The following is an 11,401-nucleotide window of genomic DNA, read 5'->3' as shown; positions in this document are numbered from 1 at the left end:
TTTAGAATTCAGTTGAAATTCTATTTCATTGAAAGGTAAATTTCATTGAAAATGAGCATTTATATCTGAAAGTGAAAAATATAATTGGGAAGACAAATCTTGGCAAAATATTCATGCCATTATGCCTTTTAAAAGAAGCTAAAAGCCTAAGATAGCTTTCCACAAAGCAAAGTCTGAGATGGTACTCTCACAAGAAGTGAATGAGGAAAGTAGCACAGCTAAAGAAAATGCTAAAAAAAAAAAAAAAGGTTGCAGTGTCATCTGGAAATTAGCTTCAGTCCACCACTCCAGTAAAAAGAATCTGAGTGGGGGTACTACCAACAACCATTATACTAAATAACTAAAATTTAAGTCATCTATTTAGGAAAATTATAGTGAGCAGGTATCAAAATCCAGAGCAAATGACATGGTACAAAATTACAGTTTCATTGTATTATACATAATTATTCTTTCAAGCCTCAGTTGAACCTCTTTTATAAAACATCATAAAACTAAATCTTTTGCTTATTACTATAAAATATATGTTAGGACAATCTTTTGGAGAGAAGCTATATAGAAAGCCTTATAATAAATATCTTGGCATAATAATTCAATTGCAAAATCAGGCACATAATTTATCATTAAGATCACAATTAAATTCATTTAGTAAACTAAATGTATTAGAAAAAAATGAGAGTTATATGAGAAAGGGATTATATGTGATAATTTTTATTTTGTTTTGAAATTTAGAATCTGATTTATTTAATTTTGGATAAACATGAAAAATATTTCTCTAATCAAAATTTTCAAATACTGATTGTACCATGAAAAATAAACTTTGAGGATGTGGGTGCTTTAAATATGATGCTAATTTTTCTATAAAAAGTCTCTCAATTAAAGACAATTTGTTTCTGATAACTAAAAATAAAAAATAAAAAGGAGATTAACCAAAGAGGAAGGTAACTCAGATGCAGAGTCTGACTTGAAGTCTGAATGGTAGCAAATATATAACCAAAATATAACAAATATTCAAGCTTATCAATATAAAATATTTGTGTTCATTTACAGTTGACTTTTGAACAACACAGGTGTACTGTGTGGGTTCATTTACATGCTGATTTTTTTCAGTAGGTACAGTACTGTAAATGTGTTTTTTCTTCCTTATGATTTTTTAAATAACATTTTCTTTTTTCTAGCTTACGTCATTGTAGTAATTGAATGTATAATATATATACAAAATATTTTTCTGTCGACTGTTATCGGTAAGGCTTTTGGTCAACAGTAGGCTATTAATTGTTAAATTTTGGATGACTCAAAAGTTGTACACAGATTTTTGACTGCATTTTTCAAGGGTCAGCTCTATATTCATGGATGCTAGGAAATCCCTAGGTTTAAAAATATTGCTGTACAAGTTTAAAATATCTATGTGTCATTTCTAAGATGTGAATAAATTGTAGACCTGTGGAAGCAAAGTACATCTTTGACCGTTAGCGCTGAGTGAGCATGAAGATAAAATTTCAGAGATTGTCGGTTATGTACCTCTAAATATAATATGTAATATTTATAATTTCTTATTTTGTACAAATATTATATAAGTATAATAATGACATTGTTTATATTTATCCTTAAGTAAATTGAGTCCTTTTCTCACTGGATGTAAAAAGATAATTGCATATCATCTCTTCTCCCTTTATTATTTCTTTCCCTTTGCTTTCTTTTACTTTTTATGTGTCTCTTCCTTTTTTACCCTTGAAATCTTAAGAGTGGTGCCAAAGAAAGCAGGTGAATGGTGAAAACCATTACCTCATCATAAGCACTAATTTTCCCTTCCCTTATACTGAGAACTCAGAAGCATAGGATAGACATGAAGAAGATATTCCTAAGAATTAGGCAAAACACACATTTGCTGGGGAAAAGGGGACATGTGTTAGTAGTCTCATAACTTAAAAATAAACATACCCACCATAGTAGAGATTTAATTTCTAAAGAAAATAACCTGATATTACACCCAATACATTTGTGTCCCTTGAGAAACTTGAACAATTTGAACTTCACGTTGATACTTAATTTTTGTAAAGACAAATCCCTTTCTAGGATTAGTTGTCAATAACTAATTTTGTGTGCGTTGGAATAAATGATACAGAAGATAGCTAATAGCAAAATTGGATTTCAGTTGTGTTTGACAGAGGATTTTGCTAAAAGATCAACATGTACATTGCTAGGGAACAATTTACCAGTAAGAAATCCTGCTGTTTTTTAATCAGTTTTGAAATTAATATTCCATAATATTGGTGCATTAATTATAGACATATTAATCCAGTAATTAGGACATTAAGTAGAGTGACTGTGGACTTTTTTTTATTATTGTTATATTAATCACCATACATTACATCATTAGTTTTTGATGTAGTCTTCCATGATTCATTGTTTGCATATAACACCCAGTGCTCCATGCAGAAAGTGCCCTCTTTAATACCCATCACCAGGCTAACCCATCCTCCCACCCCCTCCACTCTAGAACCCTCAGTTTGTTTTTCAGAGTCCATAGTGACTGTGGACTTTTTAACTAGTCTGATCTGGTCTGAAATCTAACTCAAATACTTGTTAACCTTGTGACCTTGAACTAAACCTATTTCTGTTTCCATTTCCTCATCTGTGAAAAGAGAGCACTCAATCTAATAGACATGTTATGACGAGGAGTCAGAAAATATACAAAAAGCACTTAAACTTTTCGAGTACTGAGTGCATGATTAATAAATATTAGTTTTTTTCCTTTCTTTGTTTGTTAAAATGCAGTTTAAAGCAGTACAATGTCCAGAGCTTACTGGCAGCAATCTTAGTGAATAGCCAACTACTTTATGTCAGCAAAATACAGGGTACCACCTTTTAAAAAAAAATACCTACCTCTTACATTTTTTCTAAACGAACAAGCACATTCTTAGCAACCCTACAGGTTATACAGACGCAAAAGAAGTTCAGATATGCTACCTGCTTTCAGTAGCTTTGCAACATTTTACTTTTCACTTCTGCTTTTGTCCAAGAGGGGTTATTTATATTTTAAGAAATCATACTGAGGCAGTAGCACATTCTATTAAAGCACCTTTGAAATTCTTAACTGTAACTTGGAGAATTTTCACAAAGGGAGTAATGATAACTTTGGGATTAATAAAATTGAAAAATCAGGGAAAGGAGACAAATTGAACTACTCTTTTAGGAGTATTAAAATATAGCAACACATTTTTCATGCTCTTTTAAATTCAATGTTCATCCACTAAGATTTTTTAAATAATAATCATCCTAAAACTGAGATTCTCAATATTTATGTTTTTACAGGAGAAATTTGGACTCAGAATTTAATGAATTGCCTGAGATATACACTAGGTAAGGCGCATAGGGAGAAAGTCCAAGTTCCTTCTACTAGCTTAAGATGCCTTCCTTTTTTGTCAGGTTGTAGTTTTATCTTACTTCTGTAGTTATTGAGTTTTATATCATTTCTCACTGGATATATAACCGTTTTTACTTCTATCTCTATGTTAAAAATTACCTTAGCGTATAATACTGTATCCGATTTGAAAAACTTTATCCTCTTAAATGGCAAGATCCACTTGAGCCAAGATAGCTGGAAGTTGCTAATATCCAGCAGGCATCAAAGAACAGAGATCTTCTAAAGCAGACCTGAGAACATCTCTGTGGCGCTGCATGCTGGTGGTATGTACACCTTTGTTAAAGAGACCATAGAAGCGTCGTAGGAATAGGATGGGAGGAGAAAAACTATATTACCATCTTGAAAGGTCAGAAGTTAAACAAGCCACACTCAAGTTGGCGCGGGTGGGCATGGGCGATACAGATACATACAGGTATTTTTTAAAAATTAAAGAGAGTCACAGAGAACACGAGATAACTTACCAAACACAAATTTTCCCTAAGACCAGATTGCTTTTTCCTCTTCTCTTATCCTCCTCTGATGTATGCTTGAGATGACATCCACAATTGGGTGGAGACAGTATCTTCTGGAAGCCTAACATATAGTCACCACTAGAAGGAATCCCTTGGGCGAAAGTCTCCTATTCTGTATTCTGGGCAGAACAAGAATCATGAAAATAATTTCCATTGGACATCTCTCGGGGATGTCCTTGTCAGGAATAACTTTTGCATATTCTAGAAATCAGAACAAGGAGATAAAAATCACACATAAAGCAGCTATGCATTAAACATTAGTGAAGTTTTAAATTATTTTTTATTTAACATATAAGTACGAAGAAGATATCTTCTGCAATCTTAGTCTCTAACTAGATTATGTCATAAATTCAGTTAAGGTTTTAGTTCCAGTTGCTAGAGAAGTCATATCTTGACGAATGTGATATATAACCACCATCATGGGTGGCTGCAAGATGAGTAGATCTCTGTACGTGCCTGCCAAATCTTCAAGTTAATATAGAGGCCTTAAGTGGGTTCAGCCACGTATACTGTCCAGATGGTCTCAACACCACATCACTCTCTCAAGGACAGTATATATACTGGAAGAGTTTTTGAAGAATTGGTCTTATTTCTTCTTTAAAAATTTGGCAGAATTTACCAGTGAAGCCATCATCATCCCAGAGCAGCTTCTGGGAGCAGGGAAGGCAAGTAGAATGCACATTCCAAGGACAGGGGAGGGGGTAAGGAGCCTCCCATTGCCCGGATCCAGCTCATGGGTCAACTGGTGGTCCCGTCCTCTTTATGACCTCCTCCTCCAATTTGCTGATTATATTTAAAGAAAATTATTTCTCCTTGCAACTCTCTGTTTTTGCTTCATATGTATTCAAATTGATACATCCTTCCAATCAGTGAACCCTCACTGACATATCACTATCACTCAAAGTCCATAGTTTACATTAGGTTCACTTTTGATGTTGTACATACTATAGGGATTTTGATTATCCCTAAGGTTATCACAAATACATAATAACATGTATTCACCATTGTAGTATCATACAGAATAGTTTCACTGCCCTGAAATAATCTGTGCTCTGCCTATTTACTTTTCCATCTTAATCCCTGGCAACTGCTAATTTTATGGATTGCATAGTTTTGCCTTTTCCAGAATGGCATATAACTGGAAACATACAAAATGCACCCTTTTCACATTGGCTTTTTTCACTCGGTAATATGCATTTAAATTTCTTCCATGTCTTATTTCCTTTTAGCACTGAATAATATTTCATTGTCTGGATGTACCACGGTCTATTTATCTATTCACCTTCTGAAGGAGATCTTGGTTGATTCCAAATTTGGGCAATTATGAAAAACACTGCTGTGAACCTCAGTATGGAGGTTTTTGTTCCAATGCATTTGGGTAAATACTAAGCAGCACAGTTGCTGGATTGAATGGTAAGAGTTTATTTAGTTTTGTAAGCAACTGCCAAATTGTCTTCCAAAGTGAATGTACCATTTTGCATTCCCATTAGGATTAGAGTTCCTGTTGCTGCATATCCTTGCCAGTATTTGATGTCATTAGTGTTTTAGATTTGGTAATCCCAGTAAGTTTATAGTGGATCTTGTTGTTGTTTTAGTTTTTAGTTCCTTGATGATAGATGATGCTGAACATCTTTTCACATGCTTATTTCCCATTTGTATTTATTCTTAAGTGAGGTTTTTGATCAGGTGTCTTTCTGATTTTTCTTTTAATCAGGTTGTTTTCTTTGTTGTTGAGTTTAAAGAGATCTTTGAGTATACTGGATAACAGCCCTTTATCAGATATGTCTTTTGTAAATATTTTTTTCCCAGTGTGGCTTGTCTTCTCATTCTCTTAGCATTGTCATTTGCAGAGAAAAAGTTCTAAATTTCCATGCAGTCCAGCTTGTCTGTTATTTCTTTCATGGATCGTGCCTTTGGTGTTGTATTTAAAAGTCATTGCCACACACAAGGTCAACTAGATTTTTTTCCTATGTTATCTTCTAGGAGATTTATATTTTTGCTCTTCACGATTGGGCTGTGATCCTTTTGGGTTAAATTTTGTGAAAAGTGTAAGGTATATGTAGGTTTCTCTTTTTCTTTTTTCTTTCATTTCTCTTTTCTTTCTTTCTCTCTCTCTCTCCCTCCCTCCCTCCCTCTCTTCCTCATCCCTCCCTCCCCCTCTGTTTTTTGGTATGTGGATGTCCAGTTGCTCAAGTACCATTTGTTGAAAAGACTATCTTTGCTCCACTGTATTACCTTTGCTCCTTTCAAAGATCAGTTGCCTAAATTTATGTGAGTCTATTTCTGGATCTTCTATTTCATTCCATTGATATTTGTCAATACCACATTATCTTGGTTACTGTAGCTTTATAGTAAGTCCTGAAGTTGAGTAGTATCAGTCGTTTGACTTTGTTCTTCTCCTTTATCCTCACATGTTTAACCTATCTATGTCTTTATATTTAAAGTGTGTTTCTGGGGCGCCTGGAGGGCTCAGTCGTTAAGTGTCTGCCTTCGGCTCAGGTCATGATCCCAGCATCCTGGGATTGAGCCCCACATCGGGCTCCCTGCTCGGCGGGAAGCCTGCTTCTCCCTCACCCACTCCGCCTACTTGTGTTCTCTCTCTCACTGTCTCTCTCTGTCAAATAAATAAATAAAATCTTTAAAAAATAATTAAAAAAATAAAGCGTGTTTCTGTGCTGTAGTATATAGTTGAGTCTGCATTGATGAGAAATATTGGTCTGTATTTTTTTTTTATTTTGTGCTGTCTTTGTCTGGCTTTGGTATCAGGGTAAAATTTCCCTCATAGAATGAGTTGTGAACTACTTAGACATAGCCATAGAATGAGTAGTTGTGGACTACTTCTCCATTTCCTGGAAGAGTTTTTGAAGAATTGGTCTTATTTCTTCTTTAAAAATTTGGCAGAATTTACCAATGAAGTCATCAGAGCCTGGAGTTTTCCTTTGGGAAGTTTAAAAAAATGCTAACAATATCTATTTCTTATATGTCTGTTTAGATTTTCTATTATTGTGTATTCTTAGGCATTTGTCCATTTCATATGAGTTATCTAACTTGTTGGTACATAGTTTTCCATAGTATTCCTTTAAAATACATATATTTTTTATTTTTGTGGGATCATTAAAGGTGTTTCCATTGTGACCCTGATCATTTCAAACAATAGGCCCCGGACATAGATTTTCTATATTGCTCTCCAAATAAAGTCACCTCCCTCAGGCAGGGCCTCCATGCCTCTCTTGTCTGCAGTGCTCACCCTGGGCAGAACTCTGTACCATGGAGCCAGAGCCAGGCTGGGGAGATGGGAGCCACCAGTTACCACAGCCAGCCTTAGTACCCCCTGGGATATAATCTCTTTATCTCAGTTTTGGAGTTTGGAGGGATAATGGGAGCTGCTTTTCCTTATGGAATGCAGCACCTGTGTAGCAAAGAACTTTCACAGCAGAGAGGTGGGAGAAATAGGAGCAGACTCTGGCTTAAGTGTCAGAGACTCCCTCTGTTATTACTGAGGTACTTGAATAAATATTTCTCAATTTGTTGTATGGCCTCTGGTTATTTTCTTAGACTTCAAAAAGTTTAAAGGTTTTATTTTGCTTTGGGTATTTTTGTCTGAAAACTTTTTCCAGTTTTATTGCTGTTTCTCTGAAGATGCTTTTCAAATCCTAGTTTATTCCTTTTTATTGTTCAACATATGGATATGTCACAGGTTGCTTATCCATTTAGGTTTTTGCAGGTATTGGTGATTATGAATTGAGTTTCTATCAACATTTGCAAAGTCTTTGTGTGGAATAGAGACAATATAATATAGTTGACCCTTAAAGCAGGAGTTAGGGGTGGTAACCCCTTGCATAGTCAAAAATCCATGTGTCACTTTGAATCTCCCAAAACTTAACAACTAATAGCCTAGTGTTGACTGGAAGCCTTACCAATAACATAAAATGTTTTTTTTTTTTATACTGTATTCTTACAGTAAAATAAGCTAAACACAAGAAAATGCCATTAAGAAAATCATAAGGAAGAGAAAATATATTTACAGTAGTGTACTGCATTTTTCAAAAGAAATTGGCATATAAGTTGGCCCGGGCAGTTCAAACCCATGTTGTTCAAGGGTCAGCTGTTATCAGTTTTTTTTTAATGTGATTGTGCTGGATAGCAGTGCCTGCAGAGTCTGGGATTCCAACTAGGACCCCAGATCTTCAGGTGCAATTTCTTAGAGTTAGACCCATTTTCCTGTTACACAAATAGAACTTCAAAGTTGTTCTCTCCTCTTGGCCAGTGCTCTTCGATTCATTATAGTATGATCAAAGCTTGTCTAAAAAAAATAGAAAATATGTAACACCTTTGTGCTTCCTAGGCCATTTTCCCTGCCTTTCTCTATCTTTTCCCTGTCTATTCCTAGTCTCCACATGGATCAGGCCACCGTTTCTGCAAGGCTTTGACCTCAGCTGGTTGTCATAAAAGAGTTAATAAATTCATTCATGATATGATATGCATGACTGAAAATAAGCAAATGTGTTACCATTTGTATTTTTGTATATTTAAATAATGAATGTATTAAAAGCAAATGGTTTTATCACTAAAAGAATGAAAAAAATGTAGTGGAATTTCGGGTCATGTGACAAGCTATACTGAATGAAGATTTTGGGCAAGGGACTCTTTCGGGCCCCATTGAACACATCAGCAAATATGTCTACATTTGTGTGTGATCTATGTGTAAAGCTGTCCTTGTGCTTCCTGCTCTGGCAGTGATGAGTATTTGGCATGGATGTGTCAAATAGAATTTTGACTTTTGTGGGAAATAAGGGAGTTCTCTAAATGCTTTGGGTTCTTTCATTTTCTCTAATAGTTACTGTGGCTGACCCAGGAAATCTCTCATAGCTCCCTAGCTATTTTTAAATGTATTTATCTTTTGACTGGGAGGGTAGTAGTGGAGGCATTGAGGTGTGTGCATCTATAGTAGAATAAATGTGTGTACTTGTCTGTTGTGCTGCTTCTGTTTCGGTTATGTTTCATGTTTCATATTCACCAACAATTTGCCTGTAGAATGGGAGCAGCACAGGCAGGCCAGGCAAGGGCACAGACATGCAGGTGAAGGAGCTGGTGGTAGGCAGGTGACACCAATGACTTCTACACTGCACAGGGCATCATGGCTCCACTCCGCAATGGAACATAAGGAAGTAATTTCTGAGGAATTTGGAATTTATTAGAAATACGTTTTGAGATAGTTTGATTATAGTATAATAGACTTACCTATTATAAAAGTTGTCTTGTTCTCAATTTGACATCATTAAAGTTAAATAAAACATTTGGTTATTGTTTTGTTATTCACATTATTTGTTTTCATTGAGTGAATACACGGCGTTATTTTCCTATTTCCTTTTGTCTCTGTAACCACATTTGCTGCCACTACCTTAAATTTCTTCCCTGTGACTTCAAGGTTTTTCATAATCATTAAATTCTGGTTTTATGATTGTGGTTATATGATATGTAAAAGTGGAGAAAATAATCTAAAAAAATACCTATTGATTTTCTTTTGTTGTCAAGACTCCACTTGTGTCTACAGTTAGACTTGTTAAAAAGATAAAACTTCGTGGGGCATGTGGGTGGCTCAGTCAGTTAAGCAGCCTTGGTTTGAGCTCTGATCATGATCTCAGGGTCATGAGATCAAGCCCTTCCTTGGGCTTTGCACTTAGCAGGGAGTGTGCTTCAGGATTCTCTCTCCCCCTCTGCCCTTCTACTGCCCCCTCTCTCTCTTTAAAAAAAAAAAAAAGATAAAACACAACTTCTTAAAGCTGCTGTTTTTTTATTTTATGTGTCAATGCGTCTCTTACAGAGAGGACTAATGACAAGTTGTGAATGAATCTGTTCAAATTCACAGCTAGAGAAACTCCATTGAACTGTGTTTTATCAATGGGAATTAGTGATGTGATGATATCCAAATGTCATTACATTAGTTTCCTGGAGAATGATAACATGCAAAATGTAATTTATTATTAAATATTATATGGTAAATTCAGTTTACTCTTAAGGAAACCATGAGTGTGTATTCCTAAATTTAGTAACTTTTTCTTTTCTTTTTGGAGTCAGGGACATAGATTCTGAAACTGAGAAATTTTGGAATGAGAAGATGGAAAGAAATTTTAATGATATTAGGAGCCTTAAAAGTATCTGTGAAAACTCATTTTGGAGGCACAAGAAAAATGAGTGTATTTTGGCAGTATATCTGTAGATACTGAAACTCAGAGTTACTGTTTTCTTAAGAAGCACCACATGTAAGTGCTGACTCAGACATTAAAATTATTGAGGAGACAGAGAACCAACCTTGGGCCCACAATAAGTGCCAAATCATTCTGACTGTGCAGAAAAATGTGATAGATTTTCTGGAGATTTGCTTTATTTTCCCTTTCAACCAATGCCATTCTAATACCTAAATAAAGCATATATTTGATATATCTTAAATACAAGTGAGTTGTTAATGGACCTTTTTTTATAATTAGTTGGAATCATTTAAAATACCTAAAGCCATTCATTTATTTTTTTGTTGGTACTAGAGTCAAAATATCCTTGAATGTCTGACTTTTATAAGTCTTGTATACTCTGTATCAGATCAGTAACAGTTTTTAAAAGATCTAAAGTTTTCTTTAAAAACTTTTAAAAATCTGTTTCTAAATTACATTTTAATCTAAGTATTCTCTCTTGAACTCACAAAATCACGCCAGAATTTCTTCATGGCTATCTCCATTTCTTTGTTTCACAGAGTGTAGATAATTAGGTTCAAGATGGGGTGACACTGGTGTAAAATACAGCAAGGGACTTATCCACAGAGGGGTTGCTGAAGGGCCAGATACAAGTGAAGATGCATGGGCCAAGAAAGAGAATCACCGCTGCGATGCAATCAAAGTGGAATGAGTAGAAGAGTGACTCTTAATGGTCATGAGGATCAGACTGTAGGAGATAAGCAAAATCATGAACCAGCTCAGAGAGATCATCCCACTGCTGGCAACAGTGACAATCTGTACGATATACTGTATCTATGCAGGCAAACCTAGTAACCAGAGGGAGATCACAGGAAATGCGGTCCACCACTTTGGGACCACAGAAAGGCAAATTCACAAAAAAAGCCCTAAGTGAAGACCTAAGAATCCTGAGGTCCCTACCAGCAAAACACACACCTTCCTGTTCATGATGGTTGTGCAATGTAGGGGCTTACAAATAGCGGCATATCTGTCATATGCCATGGAGACCAACAGTTTCATTTCAACTCCATCCAGTAAGTGAAGGAGAAAGATCCAGCAAAGGAAATGGTCTTATGCTTTTTTTTTTAAACCAAGTTCACAATCATCTTAGCAGCAGCAAAGGAAGTGAGGGTCGTATCTATAAAGGAGAGGTTCCCAGGAAGAAAGTACGGGGTGTTCAAGTTTCGGATGTAAAACACTGTGACCACAATGAAAAGGTTACCTGACTGTGACCACAT

The 11,401-nt window shown here is 35.4% G+C and overlaps 1 pseudogene; it reads right to left on the bottom strand.

Moving 5' to 3' along the window:
- Nucleotides 1-10,678: 10,678 nt before the first annotated feature.
- On the bottom strand, nucleotides 10,679-11,401 carry LOC110585531 (annotated as a pseudogene).

The sequence above is a fragment of the Neomonachus schauinslandi genome, chromosome 9 (assembly GCF_002201575.2).
Source record: "Neomonachus schauinslandi chromosome 9, ASM220157v2, whole genome shotgun sequence".
NCBI classification, from domain to species: domain Eukaryota; kingdom Metazoa; phylum Chordata; class Mammalia; order Carnivora; family Phocidae; genus Neomonachus; species Neomonachus schauinslandi.
The sequence above is the reverse complement of the archived record's forward strand: the minus strand, read 5'-3'. Positions and strand labels throughout refer to the sequence as shown.